The sequence below is a fragment of the Mytilus edulis genome, chromosome 9 (assembly GCF_963676685.1).
Source record: "Mytilus edulis chromosome 9, xbMytEdul2.2, whole genome shotgun sequence".
NCBI classification, from domain to species: Eukaryota; Metazoa; Mollusca; class Bivalvia; order Mytilida; family Mytilidae; genus Mytilus; species Mytilus edulis.
The window spans coordinates 66,675,094-66,685,605 of NC_092352.1; the positions used below are offsets into that span (position 1 = coordinate 66,675,094).

General features: G+C 32.7%; 1 long non-coding RNA gene across 1 annotated transcript; it reads left to right on the plus strand.

The window, feature by feature from the left end:
- Positions 1 to 1,475: 1,475 nt before the first annotated feature.
- On the plus strand, positions 1,476 to 8,098 carry LOC139488832 (uncharacterized). Its single transcript, XR_011656089.1, has 2 exons — positions 1,476 to 7,696; positions 7,772 to 8,098. It is a non-coding gene; the product is annotated as an uncharacterized lncRNA (long non-coding RNA).
- Positions 8,099 to 10,512: the final 2,414 nt, after the last annotated feature.

Below are 10,512 nucleotides of genomic sequence, written 5' to 3' on the forward strand. Positions count from 1 at the left end.
TATATTATACTGTAACATCATATCTATCCGAAATAAACTAGAGATTGAGGGTTCATACAATGTAAGGCCATTAAAAACAAACTGACAAACGTTATTATTTCAATTCCTTCTGAAGTCCAGAATTGGCAGATGATGTACCTGTGGACATATCACAGGGATTATCTTAAAATGAGATGTGGGTATACAATTATTGTACGTAAGGAGGACAGTTACAGTTTTAAAATTCACGAGACAGTCATTTTTAATCGGAACGACTACAGTCAATTTGAGAATACACGTATCTCATTCTGAATTTTTCAACAAATCTGCGATAAAAATGAAATCCTTTATTTGGCAAAAGCATTCAGGAAAACAAGATTTCTGAGAGTATTGCATGGCAAAACATGGTCCCTACCTGCTTAAAATTCATTACGCTAACTTAATCTGTACCTAGTCATGATCCAGCTTAATAACAAATTTCAAATCAATATCATCAAGCATAACAAAAAAGTGTAGAAAATTGATTATTTGAGAGAATTTGCTAAGCCCAAGAAGCATATCTCTTCACAAAATATCATCCGCACCGAACGAAATTAGAACGTGATCTGTGACTTGTCATGGTAAAACTATATACCAAATATCAAATCCATATATTTAGGTATGACATTAACAATTCGGAAAATTGATTACTTGCGTGCATTTTCAAGTCCAAGGGACATAACCCTGCACAAAATCATTAGACCGGAACAAAATTTAAATTTGATCTTTTACTAGTTATGATACAACTATATCATGTACTTATAGATTATCGTTGATCATCTCAACGAAATTGATTTTCTCGCATAGGCCGGTTAGGCGAAAGCGAGAAAAGCAATCGAGTTGAGATGACCAAAGATATTCTGTTTATCGCTATTTTATCTATTACGACGTTGTCAATTTCATGTTAATTTCATTAGCAACGCCACATGCCTCCTTAGTTTCTAGCGATAAATACCAAATATCAAGCACATTGGAGGAAAGTGCGGAAAACTGATTAGTCGGATTGACGAATGGACACAGACGGACAGAGTGCAAACCTAAAGCCCCTTCGACTTCATAAAAAATAAAGGGAAACCTCGACGACTTAATTTGTGACCGTGGAACGCATATAACTTGTAGATTTTTTAATTGTGAGCTGTCAACCAACACTGTTTGTATGTCGATCGATAAAAAAACAAGAGGCACCAACAAAATCGGTCCAGAAAGCCGATTTTACTTACGATAACATAGTGGTACAAGTAAAAAATCTCCGTATGAAAATGATTTCAGAAAATTAAAATTTAGCTGAAATCGCTAATGAACTGTTATTACATCAAAATCTTGCAAGAAAGCCTCAAGACAGTTGTATATCTTAAGGCTTGGTTAATACCTAAACAGATTAGTAAATGTTCCATTTTCTTATCAAATTTCAATTTGTGCTTTCTGTCCTTGCATTTCTGAAGAAAATTTTTTATGGTAATTTAAAAATTAAATTATAGTTTATACATATTTTGATAAATTCCTTGGGTTAAACTTCCCCTGGTTTGTTTTCATAATGATAAGGTCAACTTGTTAGCTTGTCAGCTTGGCAGTTTTGTTTTAAATAAGAGATTAAGGGATAGGTATTAGATCATAGATAGGAAACAGCTTGATGACAGCATGGGTGTAATCAGAGAAACATCTGTATATCATTTTGATAGGATGGTCAGTTGTTGTTTGAGCATTGCACTGTTAGCAGTCATATTTTTATTTGTGGATAATTTAATTCAGGAAAAATTACTTTCCATTTTTCTTGAAAATAGCTATAATATTTTTTGATGCAAATCAAAACTGGACTTAAGACGTTTTAATGGGACTTTTAGAAACTTCTTTGTATTGAAGTGATGTTTGTAACATGGATATTGATATTTGTACCTGCTTCTAAAGATGCTGTTAATTATTAATTTCATTATCAACTTTGTTAGTTGTTAGTTAATGTGTTTGCTTCTCATTAACTATATTGGACCTCGCATGCAGTACATGTATGGGACGGTAAAAGGTTGGGATTTACAGTGAAATTGCAAGGTGAACCAAAAATAAATAAAATTGACATGTTTAAGACTTATTCAGTTACGGAACAATCTATGGAATAATAGTACCTTTAAATGCAAGGAAAAGGTGCTATTCAAAATATTGCTTTTCAGACTTTATTATCATAATGATAATATAATCGAAATGAAGGACATATTCCGTTATTAGCAGATAAAATTCAAGCTACACCTTATATGGTAGTGTGCGATCCCACATGCATCAGTTAGTACACAAGAGGACCACATGCTTTTGAATTCCACTTCTATTTAAATGGACAGAAACTCGGCCTCCATACTTTAATCAACCATGCTTCAGTGGAAATGTTATGTTTCATCACTGACTGGAGTTAGTATCATCAAAATCTTAGGCGAATAGAATACTTGACAGGACATTAAGCAGCCGATTTTTCTACTTTCACTTCAACCAGAAGTTACGCTGTGACAATGTCAATTTATCCCTACTATACATACATATGAAGGATCAGGATATGCAGCCTTTACTAGGAATTCAATTACAGAGACTGCAGCTAGTAGAAAAACCAGGAAGTGTGTGGTGTGACGGAATACAAGGTGATGGAGCTGAATGACTGCCTTTCTCCCAAACTGAGGAAAACAATTCACATCAGGTACGAACTCCTTATACTCAATCCTTATTATGCCGGGTATGACATAATGAAATTTCAATGGAGGCTTTACATTACAAATTCATCCCTAGGCTAACTAGGTTTTCATCAGTTATTATAGTGGTGTCTATTCACGTTTTTAGTATATTATATATCTTATATTTATATATAGTAATACCCCGATGGAGAAATAATGTTATTTCTATAAGAGGGATCACGTAGATACATTGTATGACCACTTATTACTTAGGTATAGGATTCTGCGGATATTACTACTGTTTATGTACAGCTCATATGCCTCTTTACAATATAGTGCAGAGTGGTCTGTTAGAAACATAACTCTCTTTTGTATCAATTTTTCGATAATACTCTTCCAAACCTGTGTGGTAACACATTTTCCACTCCTGGCTTGGTAACTTGCAACAGTCATATAAGCACAAGTGTAAGATAAACTAATCGTCTTAGTTTGGGAAATTCGTATTTTTTCAGGTATCAGAGGATGCGCAGCTGTGAGATGCTGCAATAGTCATAATATTTGTTGGGTTTGTAAAGGGGAAATCGGAAAATCATATATGTATATACTTACCAAAAACCCGAGAACCATATGAGCCCCAGAGTATCGAATCTGGCAACTTGAAGACACTTTAGTTCCCCAAGACAGTTTTGATTTTCAGTTTCCATTTTAAAACGTTACTAGTATCAGAATTTGAATGACCATCCGTACTATGAATTTTAAGTAGTTGAATTGATGGTTTAATATCAGGTTTTCATGCAGGATGGCCACAGGCACTGAACGGTAAGCAACCAACAATCAATCAATCAAACTTGCAGGTTTGAGTGCCTGACCGTCTAGCCCAAGTATTTGTTCAAATCTACCTGAGGAATTCTCATCTAAAACCTTAAGCTAATATTGTCTTTGATCAACCACAGGTGTTTTACACATGTATGTTTTTTTTTTTTTTTTTTTTTTTTTTTTTTTTCTTTTTTTTTGCTCACCTATCAGGGTTCTTCCATAGGTTTCAAGATTTTAACTGTCTGGGTTCTGGATATTGCATGTTTTCAACTGTCAGGGTTATACCACATTTTCAGATTTTACCTGTATGGATTTATCACAGGTTCACATATAGTTTTAACCTGTTAAGGTTGGACCAAATGTTTAAGACATGATACTGCTTTAAGTTTTATATTTCAGCAGGAACCTGGGACTTTTATAGTATAATAGTCCCAGCTGGTATGCTGTTTATGGTTCTCAGGAATGATAGTAGGTGAAATTGTAACTATAAATCCGCTTAGAAGTGCTAGATAACTTGTCAGTCCTTTGAAGTGAACTCAACTTATGGTATCTGGCAGATGCAGCTGTGCAGGATTCAACATTCATATATTTCCAATATTAGTGAACATTGGAACGTTAAGCAACCAACAATCAATCAATCAATCCAGTGAACATTGGGACCTTAAGCAACAAGCAATCTATTAATCAATCCAGTAACATCGTATCACATTATGTACATTGCACGTACATGTAGCAAGGCTTGCAGACCTGCACGCTTTCATATGCAGTCTCAGAATTTTTACCTTCTTGGTCTACAAAATGTTATTGTTGGTTTTTTTTTTCTCACCTATCTTAGTCTTACCACACGTTATTATATGTCTCACTTGTCAGGGTTTTACTACAGTATTCAAGTATTTTTACCTATTTGGGTTCTACCACAGGCTATTGTTGTTTCACCTGTGGGTTCTACCACAGGTTTCTAGGCATCCTTATGTATAAGTACAACCGGAGCAGACAACAGCCGAAAGCTACCAATGGGTTTTCAATGCAACGAGAAACTCCCACACCCTGAGGCGTTTTTTCAGCGGGACCTATTACATCTCAAATTTTGAAATAATTGTGCTGTATTTTACAGCTAGGAGTTTTTCTCCATTCGTCGACTTAATGTTACAGCGCTCTTTTAATCTAGCTTTTTTTGGATTTCTCCGATGTGGTGAATTTACGTATAGTAGTAAAATTGCCAGGCAGGACACACTATTAATTCAGAATATTGATTTTGACACAATTTTCAAAATTTCACAGTACATCTGAATTCCTCCAAATGTGACCCATTTCGAGAAGGTATTAACATTACTATTTTTGAAAATGATATTTTTGATTTGATGAGGAGATATATACAAGTAGAAAAAATTATGGAGCTAGACCAGATTCTTATTTATTTGTTAAAGTTGAGTATAATAACGCTCCTTTGTATAGAGATACATTTATAGCTCTGCTTCGAGAGTCCCTGTTCAGATTAGGGTATAATGATAATAAATTTTGTGGTCATTCTTTTCGAATTGGTGCTGCTACATCAGCTGCAGCAGCAGGGGTTGAGGACCATATTATTCAGACTTTAGGTAGATGGTCATCCGATTGTTATATACGGTACATTAGAACTGACCACAAAAAACTGTTTGGAAAGCACTAAGCAGATGTGTTGAATCTTTTTAGTATGGTTTTTTATTTTATGCGTTTTCATTTTCATATATGAAATTCTATTCAAGTACTTATTCTTTTTAATGGTATATTGAACATTTTGTATTATTATTATTTTTTTTTGTTTTTTTTTGTTATTCAACTTTATAAATATGTATATGTATCATTTCTTGGGGGCTTTCACTCATGCTACTCGTTTCAATTTGGCCTACTTAATTTCAGGGAAATTATTTTCCCCCAATTCATTAATACATTTTATAATTTATTTAGGCTTTGTTTTATTTAAGGGTGATAATTAAGTTATTTTTTGTACCTGTTGGAATCTACCGCAGGAATTCTCATTTTTCAAATTTATACTTGTCTGGGCTCTACCAGTCAGGTTCTAATAGTACCTGTTGGGATCTACCGCAGGAATTCTCAGTTTTCAAAATTCATACTTGTCTGGGCTCTACCACTCAGGTTCTAAAAGTACCTGTTGGGATCTACCGCAGGAATTCTCAGTTTTCAAAATTCATACTTGTCTGGGCTCTACCACTCAGGTTCTAAAAGTACCTGTTGGGATCTACCGCAGGAATTCTCAGTTTTCAAAATTCATACTTGTCTGGGCTCTACCACTCAGGTTCTAAAAGTACCTGCTGGGATCTACCGCAGGAATTCTCAGTTTTCAAAATTCATACTTGTCTGGGCTCTACCACTCAGGTTCTAAAAGTACCTGTTGGGATCTACCGCAGGTATTCTCATTTTTCAAATTTATACCTGTCTGGGCTCTTCCAGGTTTCTAAATTTAATTTTTCACCTGTCAGGGCTCTACTGCAGGTTCTTAAAATTGCATAATTTAGACAATTTACTTTTCAATTAATTTAAAATTGTTTTGAGTAGGTAGTGTTTTTCATATGGTTATTTTTATTTGTTTTATTGTAAGTTTTAACGAGTAGCCCCCTAGAAAGCCAAATGATACATTTATTATAAATGATACATTTATTATTATTTTCATATGTATTCAGTATAATAGATTTAGAAATGATTGTGAATATGATATTAGTATACCGTGTATACTATGGTGTCTTAGTATATTAGTTTGTTAATAAAATTAGAATAGTTATTATAAAGTTGCATATGATATCAAGTATCCAGTACGGCAGGATAATGTTCCATCCTAGTTGAACATTTCCTTTTCTACTCTAAGTATCTATAGTAGTATAGATAAATGTGGTATGATGCATTAGACTAGTTATGGTCTTAAGGACACATCAACTGTTCTCGTGGTATGGTATATGAGACTGGTTAGGTTTTGGGTTGAGACTTCTAATTGTTTTATGTGGTATGGTACATGAGACTTATTAATGTCCTTTAGAAGACATTTACATTTCTATGTGGATGGTATATAAGAATTGGTAGCATTTATTAGGAGACATCTATCGTTTCTTATGGTATGGTATATGAGACTTGTTTGTGTTCTTTAGAAGTCATCTACTGTTTTATTGGTATGGTATATTAGACTCGTCAGTGTTCAAGGAGACTTCTACGTTTCTGACAGTTAAAGGTATAAATGGTAATTTAAAAATTAAATTATAGTTTATACATATTTTGATAAATTCCTTGGGTTAAACTTCCCCTGGTTTGTTTTCATAATGATAAGGTCAACTTGTTAGCTTGTCAGCTTGGCAGTTTTGTTTTAAATAAGAGATTAAGGGATAGGTATTAGATCATAGATAGGAAACAGCTTGATGACAGCATGGATGTAATCAGAGAAACATATGTATATCATTTTGATAGGATGGTCAGTTGTTGTTTGAGCATTGCACTGTTAGCAGTCATATTTTTATTTGTGGATAATTTAATTCAGCCCACCCACCGAATCCCCAGCTGCACCTTAAAGAATTTAATAGTCTTATTTTAGTGTCAATTATTTTACATGTTTATTTAAAAAGGGGCTACTCATAACATATGTGTTTTTTGTTTGTTTTAGTTTTATGTTGTTTTTTTTTTTGTTTTTTTTTATTTTTTTTGTTTTTTTGTGTGTGTTGTTTTGTCATTCAATTTGGCCTACTTAATTTCAGGGAAATTATTTTCCCCCAATTCATTAATACATTTTATAATTTATTTAGGCTTTGTTTTATTTAAGGGTGATAATTAAGTTATTTTTTGTGCCTGTTGGAATCTACCGCAGGAATTCTCATTTTTCAAATTTATACTTGTCTGGGCTCTACCAGTCAGGTTCTAATAGTACCTGTTGGGATCTACCGCAGGAATTCTCAGTTTTCAAAATTCATACTTGTCTGGGCTCTACCACTCAGGTTCTAAAAGTACCTGTTGGGATCTACCGCAGGAATTCTCAGTTTTCAAAATTCATACTTGTCTGGGCTCTACCACTCAGGTTCTAAAAGTACCTGTTGGGATCTACCGCAGGAATTCTCAGTTTTCAAAATTCATACTTGTCTGGGCTCTACCACTCAGGTTCTAAAAGTACCTGCTGGGATCTACCGCAGGAATTCTCAGTTTTCAAAATTCATACTTGTCTGGGCTCTACCACTCAGGTTCTAAAAGTACCTGTTGGGATCTACCGCAGGTATTCTCATTTTTCAAATTTATACCTGTCTGGGCTCTTCCAGGTTTCTAAATTTAATTTTTCACCTGTCAGGGCTCTACTGCAGGTTCTTAAAATTGCATAATTTAGACAATTTACTTTTCAATTAATTTAAAATTGTTTTGAGTAGGTAGTGTTTTTCATATGGTTATTTTAATTTGTTTTATTGTAAGTTTTAACGAGTAGCCCCCTAGAAAGCCAAATGATACATTTATTATAAATGATACATTTATTATTATTTTCATATGTATTCAGTATAATAGATTTAGAAATGATTGTGAATATGATATTAGTATACCGTGTATACTATGGTGTCTTAGTATATTAGTTTGTTAATAAAATTAGAATAGTTATTATAAAGTTGCATATGATATCAAGTATCCAGTACGGCAGGATAATGTTCCATCCTAGTTGAACATTTCCTTTTCTACTCTAAGTATCTATAGTAGTATAGATAAATGTGGTATGATGCATTAGACTAGTTATGGTCTTAAGGACACATCAACTGTTCTCGTGGTATGGTATATGAGACTGGTTAGGTTTTGGGTTGAGACTTCTAATTGTTTTATGTGGTATGGTACATGAGACTTATTAATGTCCTTTAGAAGACATTTACATTTCTATGTGGATGGTATATAAGAATTGGTAGCATTTATTAGGAGACATCTATTGTTTCTTATGGTATGGTATATGAGACTTGTTTGTGTTCTTTAGAAGTCATCTACTGTTTTATTGGTATGGTATATTAGACTCGTCAGTGTTCAAGGAGACTTCTACGTTTCTGACAGTTAAAGGTATAAATGGTAATTTAAAAATTAAATTATAGTTTATACATATTTTGATAAATTCCTTGGGTTAAACTTCCCCTGGTTTGTTTTCATAATGATAAGGTCAACTTGTTAGCTTGTCAGCTTGGCAGTTTTGTTTTAAATAAGAGATTAAGGGATAGGTATTTATACTTTATTGAAAAGCACTTTACGCCCATATGGACCAATGGCTTAAAACATTATACATAATATACAGTTTACATAAAACAATGAAAATAAACAATGGACACACTTTGAACTATAATTTGTCTTTTTTTTTTAAATCAATATATATATATATATATATATATATATATATATATATAAGAGATTCAAATTATATCAAGGACTCCCTGCCCTCAGTCTTAGTGACTTTTTTAAAAAGGAGCCTAATTTGCAAGTGTCCTGTTTTGTTTCAGGATTGAGAATATGTTTTAATTTATCTATATCATTTAAGTTATTATATTTATTTTCATTTAAAAATTCTTTTCTTAATTGTTCATTTATTTTACATTTAAAAAAGAAATGAAACTCATCATCTAGTACATCACAATGTGTACATAGTCTTAAATCTCTGGGAATTTTCCTGTATCTTCCAGTTTCTATTAATAAGCAGTGGTCACTTATTCGAAATTTAGAAATTAGTTGTCTATATTCAAAGTTTTGAGAAAGTAGGTATGGTTCAAAGTTATAGCTTTTCTTTATTTTTTTAAAAAGTTGGAGTTTGCTATTCTCTTGTAAATTTAAAATTTTATCATTATATAAATTTTCATAGGAGTTTTCTAGATTTTGTTTGTATATTAGCCTATTATTTTTATCCTTATTTTGGTTAACAATTTCTAAATCATTTTGACTTCTGACATGATTTACATAGGAGTACCAAGAATAAATACCTGCATTATGTAAAGTTTTTGCCAAATTTAGTGTCTCTTTTAGTAAGGGACTAGTTTCTTCCCTTAATAGTCTATCATGAAAAAGAAGAGTTTGTCTTTTTATAAAGCAATCAATAGGGTAGCTGCCTAATTCAGATCGAGCAGCTATATTGCAAGAGCATTTTTTTACTCCTAAAGTTAACTTATTAAATTTATTTAGTACTTTATCAGGTGGACTTTTGTCAATGAAATTTAGAGTATCTACTTTTTTGTTATTTTTATCTCCTTTAATTGAAGCTTTATAAAAGGATGAGTATGCATCCATATACCATATTTCACTGTTATAAGTTAATATTGGTCTGACGAGAGAGTTAAATAAATGGTTTGACAAATTATTAGATCATAGATAGGAAACAGCTTGATGACAGCATGGGTGTAATCAGAGAAACATCTGTATATCATTTTGATAGGATGGTCAGTTGTTGTTTGAGCATTGCACTGTTAGCAGTCATATTTTTATTTGTGGATAATTTAATTCAGCCCACCCACCGAATCCCCAGCTGCACCTTAAAGAATTTAATAGTCTTATTTTAGTGTCAATTATTTTACATGTTTATTTAAAAAGGGGCTACTCATAACATATGTGTTTTTTGTTTGTTTTAGTTTTATGTTGTTTTTTTTTTTGTTTTTTTTTATTTTTTTTTTTTTTTTTGTGTGTGTTGTTTTGTCATTCAATTTGGCCTACTTAATTTCAGGGAAATTATTTTCCCCCAATTCATTAATACATTTTATAATTTATTTAGGCTTTGTTTTATTTAAGGGTGATAATTAAGTTATTTTTTGTGCCTGTTGGAATCTACCGCAGGAATTCTCATTTTTCAAATTTATACTTGTCTGGGCTCTACCAGTCAGGTTCTAATAGTACCTGTTGGGATCTACCGCAGGAATTCTCAGTTTTCAAAATTCATACTTGTCTGGGCTCTACCACTCAGGTTCTAAAAGTACCTGTTGGGATCTACCGCAGGAATTCTCAGTTTTCAAAATTCATACTTGTCTGGGCTCTACCACTCAGGTTCTAAAAGTACCTG